The following is an 11,292-nucleotide window of genomic DNA, read 5'->3' as shown; positions in this document are numbered from 1 at the left end:
AACACTTAAGTCTCTAGTCCAGGTTTATCGCCTATCCAGGTTCCATCCACAGGGAGTCCGGCCGAGGTTTCCACATACGGCGCCGAACAATGTGAACAGGGTCCCGAGACGCCAAACGGGCGCCCGGCATACCCGGCCACGGTGATCTACCGCAACATAGCCCACCCCTAGGGTCAGCGCTACGCACGGCCGCCAACACATAACCTACAAACACCAGAAACTATTTGCAACTCCTGGATAGAGTACTAGGGTGATTAAGAAGCCGAGAGGGTCAATTAAGGATCCCAATGCATGGTAGTAGCTAAATCTTAAATCACACATACAGATCTAAGTTCTTAGGGACGCCCTCAATGAAACAACCCACCATGTGCTCCTACATGGCCTCTCATCGATACCTTTACCAAAACATGTTCAACACATCCCTCATATTACCGACATAAGCATTTCACTCTAGCCCATCACCCAGATGAACCAGACCTGACACAACTCTAAGCATAGCAGGCATAGCAAGGTAGGAATCACACACATGGCTCAATCAACTCCTACACATGCTAGTGGGTTTCATCTAGTTACTGTGGCAATGACAGGTCATGCAGAGGATAAGGGTTCAACTACCGTAGCACACAGCAGTTTGAATCGCGTTGTCTTAATGCAGTAAACAAGAGCAGAAGTGAGAACATGGGTTTGTATCGGAATGATCAATGGTTTGCTTGCCTGTTGTAGAGGTAGTATGGTACCGCCCTTCAGACGGATACTCGGGGTTATCCTCGGAGGCAGAACCTACCACGAAAAACACACTGAACATAATCAACACATGGTAATGTGCAACAATATGATGCATGCTATGACATGGCAAGATGAAAGTGTTTTGGCCTAATGCAAGCTAAAACAGAAGGGGATGAACTCATTTGAATCAAAGATTCAAATATTAGCTCATTAAACATGGCCTTAATAGTGCATTACCTTATTCTGCTTAAACAGCAAGGTAAACTTGTTTTGTCATGCATGAAACCATTACAGATGGATAGTTTGAATTTTTCTGATCATTTTTCATATATAAATCTTTGCATTTGGAGCTATGGTTGATTTTCTATGATTTTTAGAAGTTTTGACTATTTTCTGGAATTTCCTGTATAAGAATAATTCCAGTAATTTAATTACTGCGTCAGCATTACGTCAGGGTGACGTCAGTGGTCAACGGGGACGTCCAGGTCAAACCTGACTGGTGGGTCCCGCGTGTTAGTAGTTAATTAAACTAATTATTTTTAGTTAAAACAAATTTGATTTAGTTAGCAGAGGGGGGGGCCCACTTGTCATTGACTCAGGGGAGTCAACCTGGGGTCAAACCCCTGGTCAGCAGGGCTAATCCCGCCGGCGTTGAGTCGCCGGCGAGGCCGAGACGGTGGAGAGCTTCGGATTTGGTCCTCCGGTGACCAAATCGGTCGCGGTTTGGTCCTACGCGTAGCTGGGGCTCGCGCGCATCTAGTGGGGCAAGTGGGAGGAGCTGGGGTGGAGCGAGCTCGCCGGAATCGAGCTCGTGGCGGCGGCCAGAGTTCAGAGGGGGTTGGGTTCGATGCTACGGTGCACGGGAGAAGGAGCTGGTGGTGGCTACGGGCTCCTGGTGCTGCGCTGAGCACAACGGTGAGCTTGGCTTTGAGCCACTGTGGCTCTAGCCACGACGGCGCCATAGCCGGTGGCGGGGAGCTTTCGGGTGCGGTGGAAGTGGCGACTATAGAGGCCAAACGAGCACGGGATCTAGGGGAAAAGAAAGAGGAGCTCACAGCGGGGGTCAGTGAGCTCGGGGAGGTCCTGGCGGCGGCGAATCGACCGGAGACGGCTCGGGTGCCCTAGATTGAAGACGAGGGCGAAGACGGTGTTCGGTGGCGTTTGGAGCCGCGTGAGTCAGCGGAGAGGTCCAGGGCGACGAGGCAGAGCTATTGGGCTTGTCGGAGGGGCGAGGGGGTGGCTCTGGTGATGTCTACGGTGAACGACGACGAGGATCGCGCTTGGCCATCGCGGGAGAGAGTGAGGGAGACGAGGGGGAGAGTGAGGGAGGATGAGAGGGGGACGTGGGGGTCGGCGTGGCATCCCTGGACGTCTCCAGGGCGTCGGCAGAAGCAGGAGGTGGCCGGCGTGTGGCCGTGGGCGCCGGCCACGCGCTCCTCGTCCTTCTGGCGGGAGGACGACGATGATTGGCAAGGCCAGTCGGCTAGGCCGAGCCAGGTGGACTGGGCCAGCACAGGTAAGGCCCAGGTGGCTTCCCTCTCTCTCTTTTTTTTGATTTGTTTTCTTTTTCTATTAAACTGCAACTGTTGGGCTTTATTAAAAATACTAAAACGTTTCCAAAAATCCTGAAAATAATTTTGGGCTCTGTTTAGAATATTTCCAACAGCAAACATTTATTTCCAGAATTATTTGAGCATTTAAATTATTTTATAGCATTTAAATGCCCAAATTCAAATACTTATGATTTAATTCAATGACCTTTTGTTGACCTAGAAAATTGTGCACCAATTTTGCCAGAGGTTCTAACCCAAGACAAAGAGGGTGAACTTTTTAGAAGGGCATTTCAGGTTCATTGAAAATAATTTTGGTAAACCCTAGTTGTTTCCAGGGGGGTGTTGGGGGTTTCTGCCTTCCCCATTTCAAATTTAAGAGGAATTTAAACATGATGCACACTCTAATGCTTGAACTATCTAGGGTGTGACAACTCACCCCCACTCAAAAGAATCTCGTCCCGAGATTTAGGATCCTCCGGGAAGAAGGTGGGGTACTCGAGTCGAAGACGATCCTCCCTTTCCCAAGTGGCTTCTTTCTCGGAATGGTGTGACCATTGAACCTTAAGAAACTTGATATTACGATGTCGAGTGGTACGCTCGGCTTGATCAAGGATACGAATGGGATATTCCCGATATGAGAGGTTATCTTGTAGATCAAGCGTTTCGTGGTCCACTCCACGGATAGGATCCGCGAAGCAACGCCTGAGTTGAGAAACGTGGAAGACATCGTGAACTCTGGATAGATGCAAAGGTAGTTCCAATTGGTAGGCAACTTCTCCTCGTTTGGCAAGAATGCGAAAGGGTCCAATGTAACGAGGGGCCAATTTGCCTTTGATACCGAAATGATGGGTTCCCTTTAACGGAGTAACCCGAAGGTAAGCCTTCTCGTCGACTTCATAGGTCATAAGCTTATGTTTACGATCATATTGACTCTTTTGACGAGATTGGGCTGTTTTCAATTTCTCACGAATAACGCGAACCTGCTCTTCTGCTTCCTGAATCATATCCGGGCCAAAGAGTTGTCTTTCCCCGGTTTCTGACCAGTTAAGAGGCGTTCGACATTTTCGTCCATAGAGAACTTCGAAAGGAGCCTTGCCTAAGCTAGCTTGATAACTATTGTTATAAGCAAACTCCGCGAATGGAAGGCATTTCTCCCAACTCATTCTGAACGAGATGACAGAAGCTCGGAGCATATCTTCCAGAATTTGATTGACTCGCTCTACTTGACCACTTGATTGAGGATGGAAGGCGGTAATAAAAGAGAGACGAGTTCCCATAGCATTTTGGAAACTTTCCCAAAATCGAGAGGTGAAGAGACTCCCACGGTCTGAGTTAATTTCCAATGGAACACCATGAAGAGACACTATTCGGGAGACGTATAAATCGGCTAGCTGGCTAGCGGTGATACTCTCACGAACAGGTAGGAAATGGGCTACTTTGGAAAGACGGTCGATCACGACGAAGATGGCATTATTCCCTCTCTTGGTCCTGGGAAACCCAGTGATGAAATCCATACTGATTTTATCCAATTTCCACTCGGGAATAGCCAAAGGTTGAAGGGTGCCAGCAGGCCGTTGGTGCTCTGCTTTAACACGACGACGGACATCGCAGCTAGCAATGTATTGAGCGATTTCTCTTTTCATCCTAGTCCACCAAAACCTCTGGCATAGGTCTTGATACATTTTTGTACTACTGGGATGAATGGTGAGAGGGGATTCATGAGCTTCCTTAAGGATCAACTGGCGTAGATGTTGTTTCCTGGGAACCACCAAACGGTTCTCAAAGAAGACAGCACCCCGCTTATCCATGGAAAAACATTTAGCAACTCCGCTAGCAATGTTTTCCTTAATTCGGGATATGCCCTTATCATACCGCTGGGCGGTTATGATTTGATCCATAAGGTTAGGTTTCGCTACCAGGGTGGATAGAAAACCTCGAGGAACAATGTGAAGATTAAGCTTACGAAATTCCTCGTGGAGAAGTGGTTGACTTTGTTGTAACATCAGGTTGTTACAATAGGATTTATGACTTAGTGCATCAGCCATGACATTGGCTTTGCCCGGGGTGTAATTTATTCCTAAGTCGTAATCCGAGATCAACTCGACCCAACGTCTTTTCCTGAGATTCAAATCTGGTTGGGTGAAGATATATTTCAAACTTTGGTGGTCGGTGAAGATCTCGCAACGATTACCGAGGAGGTAATGTTGCCAAGTTTTGAGTGCATGGACTACAGCTGCAAGCTCTAGATCATGTGTGGGATAATTTTCCTCATGTGGGTGTAATTGCCGTGAAGCATAGGCAATTACCTGACGATCTTGCATGAGTATGCAACCTAGTCCTTGTCGCGAGGCGTCGTAATAGATAATAAAGTCCTTGGAGAAATCTGGTGGTACCAGTACGGGAGCAGATGTCAGGCATCTTTTCAGTTCCTGAAAACTAAACTCGCACTGTAGAGTCCACTCGAACTTTTTATCTTTCTTGAGGAGTTCAGTTAGAGGTTTAGCAACCTTGGAGAAATTCTCGACGAAGCGGCGGCAATAGCTCGCTAAGCCAAGGAAGCTCCGAACTTGCTTAACCGTCTCAGGTGGAGTCCAATCAAGGACGGCTTGAACTCGCTCGGGATTGACAGCAATACCCTTACCAGAGATTACATGGCGTAGATAGGTCACTTCTGGCAACCAAAATTCACACTTGGAGAATTTGGCATAAAGGCGATGCTCTCGAAGTTTCATCAATACCAGCCTTAGATGTTCGGCATGTTCCTCTTCGTTCTTGGAGTAGATGAGTATGTCATCGAGGTATACTACGACGAATTTATCCAAATACTCCATGAAAACTGAGTTCATTAACCGGGAGAAGGTGGCTGGGGCATTGGTTAAACCGAAGGACATAACAGTGTACTCGTATTGGCCATAACGAGTAACAAAGGCCGTTTTGGGAATGTCCCCGTTTCTGATTTTGATTTGATGGTAGCCCAACCTCAAATCCATCTTGGAAAAGATTGAGGATCCAGCGAGCTGATCATACAGATCGTTGATCCTGGGAAGCGGGTATTTGTTCTTGATGGTGACCAAGTTGACAGGTCGGTAATCTACAACCATTCGATCCGTTCCATCCTTCTTCTTGACGAAGAGGGCGGGGCAAGCCCAAGGAGAGGAACTAGGACGGATGAAACCCTTTTTCAAGGACTCATCGAGTTGGTTCTTAAGCTCGGCTAGTTCTAAGGGTGCCATCTTGTAGGGTCTTCTAGAAATTGGAACGGTTCCTGGAACAAGGTCTATCACAAACTCAACATCCCTGTCAGGTGGAACACCTGGCAGTTCTTCTGGAAAGACATCCGGAAAGTCTCGGACTACCGGAACATCCTCAAGGTCTAGAAGGGGGTTGGCATTTAAGGAGTAAAGCTGGCGCTTGGCCACTCGAGTTAAGACATTGGCTGTCTTGCCCGATGGGTGAGTAAATTGAACGGTTCTAGTGGCACAATCAATCTTAGCATAATGAGCTGACATCCAGTCCATACCCAAGATGATGTTTATGTCCGAGGACTTGAGAGCTATTAAGGATGCAAGGAAGACAAGTCTATCGACAAGAATTTCGTTCCCATGGCTTACTCTAGAAGTTTGCCATCTAGAGCCAGGAGTTTGAATTTCCATGGTAGAGGGCATGTCACAGAATGTCGTGTTATGCAATCGAGCATAGTTCTCGGATATGAATGAATGAGATGCTCCAGTATCGAAAAGAACAGATGCCGGATGGCAGTTAACAAGGAGCGTACCAAGGACGACATTAGGATCCTCATGAGCCTCCTCGGCTGAAACATAGTTGACATGGCCACGTGCAGTGGTGGCCGGCTTGGCATAGAATGTTTTTCCTGCGGGCTTACCACGGCCAACGGACTTTCCAGTTTGAGTGGGGTTATTGTTCTGGGGACACTCTCGACTATAGTGACCCGGCTCTCCACACTTAAAGCATGTCACCACATTGGGGCATGGAGCAGCATTAGCAGCGGGGCCACCATAGGGCTTGGGCGGTGCAAATTTCTGGTTGGGACGAGGCGCCTCAAAGGATGGCCTCGGGATGAACCTGGGTGGCAGTGCCATGCTTGGAATCCACACCCGGCGCTTCTGAGCTCCAGAGCCGGATGAAGAGCCAAGATCACGGGAGTGCTTGCGTGAAGCGTCATAATCAGTCTGGCCTGTCTCAGCACTGATGGCTTTATTGACCAACTTCTGAAAGGAGGTGCACTCGTGCAGACGAAGATCGCGGCGAAGCTCAGGGCTAAGTCCCTTGCGGAACCTTGCCTGCTTCTTAGCGTCAGTAGATACCTCTTCAGGGGCATAACGTGCCAGATTCCCAAATTCACGACTATAAGCATCCACAGTCAGTCTTCCTTGGGTGAAGTTGCAGAACTCCTCCCTCTTGCGATCCATGAGACCTTCCGGAATGTGATGCTCACGGAAAGCCTCACTGAATTCAGCCCAAGTAGTAATTTGGCCGACCGGGCGCATAGCTTCAAAATTCTCCCACCAGTGGCTAGCAGGGCCTTCGAGGTGGTAGGCAGCGTAAGTAACCTTGTCGGCTTCGGCTACGTTGGCAGAACGTAGCTTGTGGGTGATGCTGCGAAACCAGTCATCCGCATCGAGGGGCTCGACGGAATGGTTAAACTTTGGTGGGTACAGCTTGATAAAGTCATTGATTGACACCAAGTCATTTCGTGGGTGGCGTGTAGTGTTCTGCTCAATCCGCTCCAGCAGGCGGTTAGTCTCACGCTTGTTTCTTTCCGCCTCCAGCATCACTTCGGCCAGAGAAGGCGGGTGAGGCAGATTTTCACCCCTAGCTGCACTGGCTTCCCCCTGCTCCGAGGCAGCAGGGTTGCTGCGGGTGTTGACCATCCTAGGAGAAAACAAGACAATGGTTTAGACAATGACGGCTCAAACTTAGCAAGGAAGTGTAGAATGTAATGGATAACACAGAATGCAGAGATGTTCATCCGTATGTCATGGTAATATAAAACTGCCATATATATACCAACGGTCATACACATGATACATAGTTTAGTACAAGCCCAGGCTACAGTACAACTATAATGAAAGACGTTACATCTCATCGGAGGCATTCCAAGCTCCTATACATTATTTGTCTACACCTCCGGAATTGATTACACGCCAAGTCATATTCCACAAGTCACGCAGGACAGTGGAGATACAACTATTACAATACTAGTGATACTACTACTAACTCAGATAGCTCCGTAGTAGTCCTCATAGAAGTCACCTCCATAGCCTGGAAGTTCAACATGACCATCCGGGAACAGACGGTCCTGAGGAGCCTGTGGACCATAGGGGCTAGGATGAGGTCTTAGACCAACAAACGCTGGCCTGCGGGGACCACGGGGTGGGGTGATGCCTCCCACATCACACCAATCCACCATGTCTGGCAAAGCAGATCTCACAGGATACAGATCCCTTGTATCCATACATCCAGCTTGCACCGCAGGTGCAAACCGAGTCAATGTAGCCCAATGATCAGTACGGGTATTGAAAAGCTCCAGCCTCAAGGCCCAATTCTCTCGGTCCTTATCTTCGAGCATCTCGGCAGTGGTACGAGTTAATGAGTCCTCCTGAGTGGAGTCAGCATAGATAGCCTGAAGATACCCTTGCGCTCCCAGAAGTGAAGCTGGCATGTAACGGAAGTCGGTGTTCCGAAGCAGGCCAGTCCGGACTCGCATGATGGTCATCATGGAATAGGCAGCATCCTGCACAACCATCTCAACAGTAACTCCGAGTCCATAGGAACAGTGAAGGGGCTCGGTAGATCCAGGATAAGAAGGAAATATCCTGACGGTGCAGAAATATTGGCTTTGATTAAAGTCTCGGAATTGCTCTTCAACGGTGTATTCGGGATACCAATGGTAACCCGTCTCGATCATTACCCGGACTAACATAGCAGTATGACCGGGCACGTCGAGGCACCGGGTCAGGCGAACCACTTGGTTTTGAACATGGTTGGCCATCTGAAAGCACAACCACAATGCAAAGACATCAGAATTTCTAGGGAAAAATTGGACAGCATAACAGCTGTAAATGCTCAGAAAAAGATTTGAGACATCCACAACAGTTCGCAATACCACTCAAAAAAAAAACAGTTCGCAATACCACTCAACAACATCATATCAAGGTTATGATCCAATTAGCAACATACTAAGAATAGTAGAAACTGAACTGGGACTTGTAACAACAATCCTATAAGCTACCACGGATTAGTAACACGTGAACCTGATAGAAGAAGAGAGCCTAGTCCTTAACCCATGTTGAATGAGAAGAGAATGACTCAGATCAGAGGCATAGGGTAAAGGAGTAAAAGAGCCTTACGTTCCCTCCCACAATCAATTCCCCTACATATAACTAAAGCATTTCGAGACTCGACATCGACCAGTTTGGCTCAACGAACCTACAGGCAGTCCGGCTCTGATGCCAATGCTGTCAGGACCCCGATTCCAAGTCACATCGATCTAGCCGGTAACACCTCATATCACTTTGCGGCCTCACACACGGTATTCCACGGGTGTCGCCTTACCATGGTCCGGGACCGTTTGCGCCTTTTGGCTCACGTATATGATAGTGTCGCTAGCATCCATATGACAGAGAACCCGGGCCAACATGGCTAGTCGTGAACCCAAAGCGGCACAGACCTATGGAGACAGGCATACATGAATCACATCGAGCATGTCGATCATCAGCGAGTGATTCCGGGCTGTAGCACTGGGCTAACAGGACTCCGGGGAACCCGGGCTGTAGCAGGCTAGGCAGGACTCCGGATATCACCGCGTGACATTTCCCCGAAGGGACAGACATAGGAACAAAGTGAAACACATGCCGGCCAGTCAAGTGTCCTGAACAGTAGTGCTGGGCTAGCAGGACTCCGGTGAACCGGGCTGTAGCGGACTACTATGGCTCGAGGAACACTAGACTACATTTCCCCATAAGAAAGGCTGCCAAGGATAAACAACTAGATTGTCGGATCCCACTCATACCAAGCATTTCAATCATACACACAATATGCCCGATATGAGTACATACAACATGGCATCACAACAAAACTCTACAACTCAAGTACTTTATTTAAAGGCTCCAGGGAGCCATACATAACATGTTCATACAGATAGGGGTCACATGACCCGACACTCAAGTCATACAATCATACAAGCACATGCGGAAGCAACTAGTCTGAGTACAGACTCTAGAAAGAAAGAAGGCTTCTCGAAGCCTGTCTATCTACATAGGGCCTTCCATGGCCAGGATCACCACCTGGGTGGCTAGTCACTCGTCGACGTCAAGGTCTACGTAGAACCCATTGGAGGGGGCGGTGTTGTCGTCTGAAAACAGTAATTAAGCAAACATGAGTACAAGGGTACTCAGCAAGTCTTACAACAGAACCTACTATACATGCTTATTCTCAAGAAGGTGGTGGGGTTATTGCAGCAAGCCAGCTTTGACTCTTGGCTAAGCTATCCTATGGAACTTCACTAGTAAAATAATTTTCACACACGAGTCCACTACTCACCAACACAATACTCCACCGGGAATCCTCCCTCGTCATCCTACGAGAGGGCCATCCTCGGTACTCACACTTATCTTGAGTCTTTTAGTAGTATCCATTAACTTGTCTATGAACTGTATAGGCAACCAAGTAGTCCTTTACCGCGGACGCAGCTATTCGAATACTTTTATACCCTGCAGGGGTGTACTTCTTCATACACGCTTTCACCACTTACCGCCGTTTACACGACATGTACTCGGCAACCTTAAAGCGGAAGCCCAGCGAGGGTGTTGTCCACGGCCTACCTAAACACTTAAGTCTCTAGTCCAGGTTTATCACCTATCCAGGTTCCATCCGCAGGGAGTCTGGCCGAGGTTTCCACATACGGCCCCGAACGATGTGAACAGGGTCCCGAGACTCCAAACGGGCGCCCGGCATACCCGGCCACGGTGTATCTACCGCAACATAGCCCACCCCTAGGGTGAGCGCTACGCACAGCCACCAACACATAACCTACAAACACCAGAAACTATTTGCAACTCTTGGACAGAGTACTAGGGTGATTAAGAAGCCGAGAGGGTCAATTAAGGATCCCAATGCATGGTAGTAGCTGAATCTTAAATCACACATACAGATCTAAGTTCTTAGGGACGCCCTCAATGAAACAACCCACCATGTGCTCCTACATGGCCTCTCATCGATACCTTTACCAAAACATGTTCAACACATCCCTCATATTACCGACATAAGCATTTCACTCTAGCCCATCACCCAGATGAACCAGACCTGACACAACTCTAAGCATAGCAGGCATAGCAAGGTAGGAATCACACACATGGCTCAATCAACTCCTACACATGCTAGTGGGTTTCATCTAGTTACTGTGGTAATGATAGGTCATGCAGAGGATAAGGGTTCAACTACCGTAGCACACAGCAGTTTGAATCGCGTTGTCTTAATGCAGTAAACAAGAGCAGAAGTGAGAACATGGGTTTGTATCGGAATGATCAATGGGTTGCTTGCCTGTTGTAGAGGTAGTATGGTACCGCCCTTCAGACGGATACTCGGGGTTATCCTCGGAGGCAGAACCTACCATGAAAGACACACTGAACATAATCAACACATGGCAATATGCAACAATATGATGCATGCTATGACATGGCAAGATGAAAGTGTTTTGGAGGGGATGAACTCATTTGAATCAAAGATTCAAATATTAGCTCATTAAACATGGCCTTAATAGTGCATTACCTTATTCTGCTTAAACAGCAAGGTAAACTTGTTTTGTCATGCATGAAACCATTACAGATGGATAGATTGAATTTTTCTGATCATTTTTCATATATAAATCTTTTCATTTGGAGCTATGGTTGATTTTCTATGATTTTTAGAAGTTTTGACTATTTTCTGGAATTTCCTGTATAAGAATAATTCTAGTAATTTAATTACTGCGTCAGCATTACGTCAGGGTGAC

This window comes from Triticum aestivum, chromosome 2A (genome assembly GCF_018294505.1).
Source record: "Triticum aestivum cultivar Chinese Spring chromosome 2A, IWGSC CS RefSeq v2.1, whole genome shotgun sequence".
NCBI classification, from domain to species: Eukaryota; Viridiplantae; Streptophyta; class Magnoliopsida; order Poales; family Poaceae; genus Triticum; species Triticum aestivum.
The sequence above is the reverse complement of the archived record's forward strand: the minus strand, read 5'-3'. Positions refer to the sequence as shown.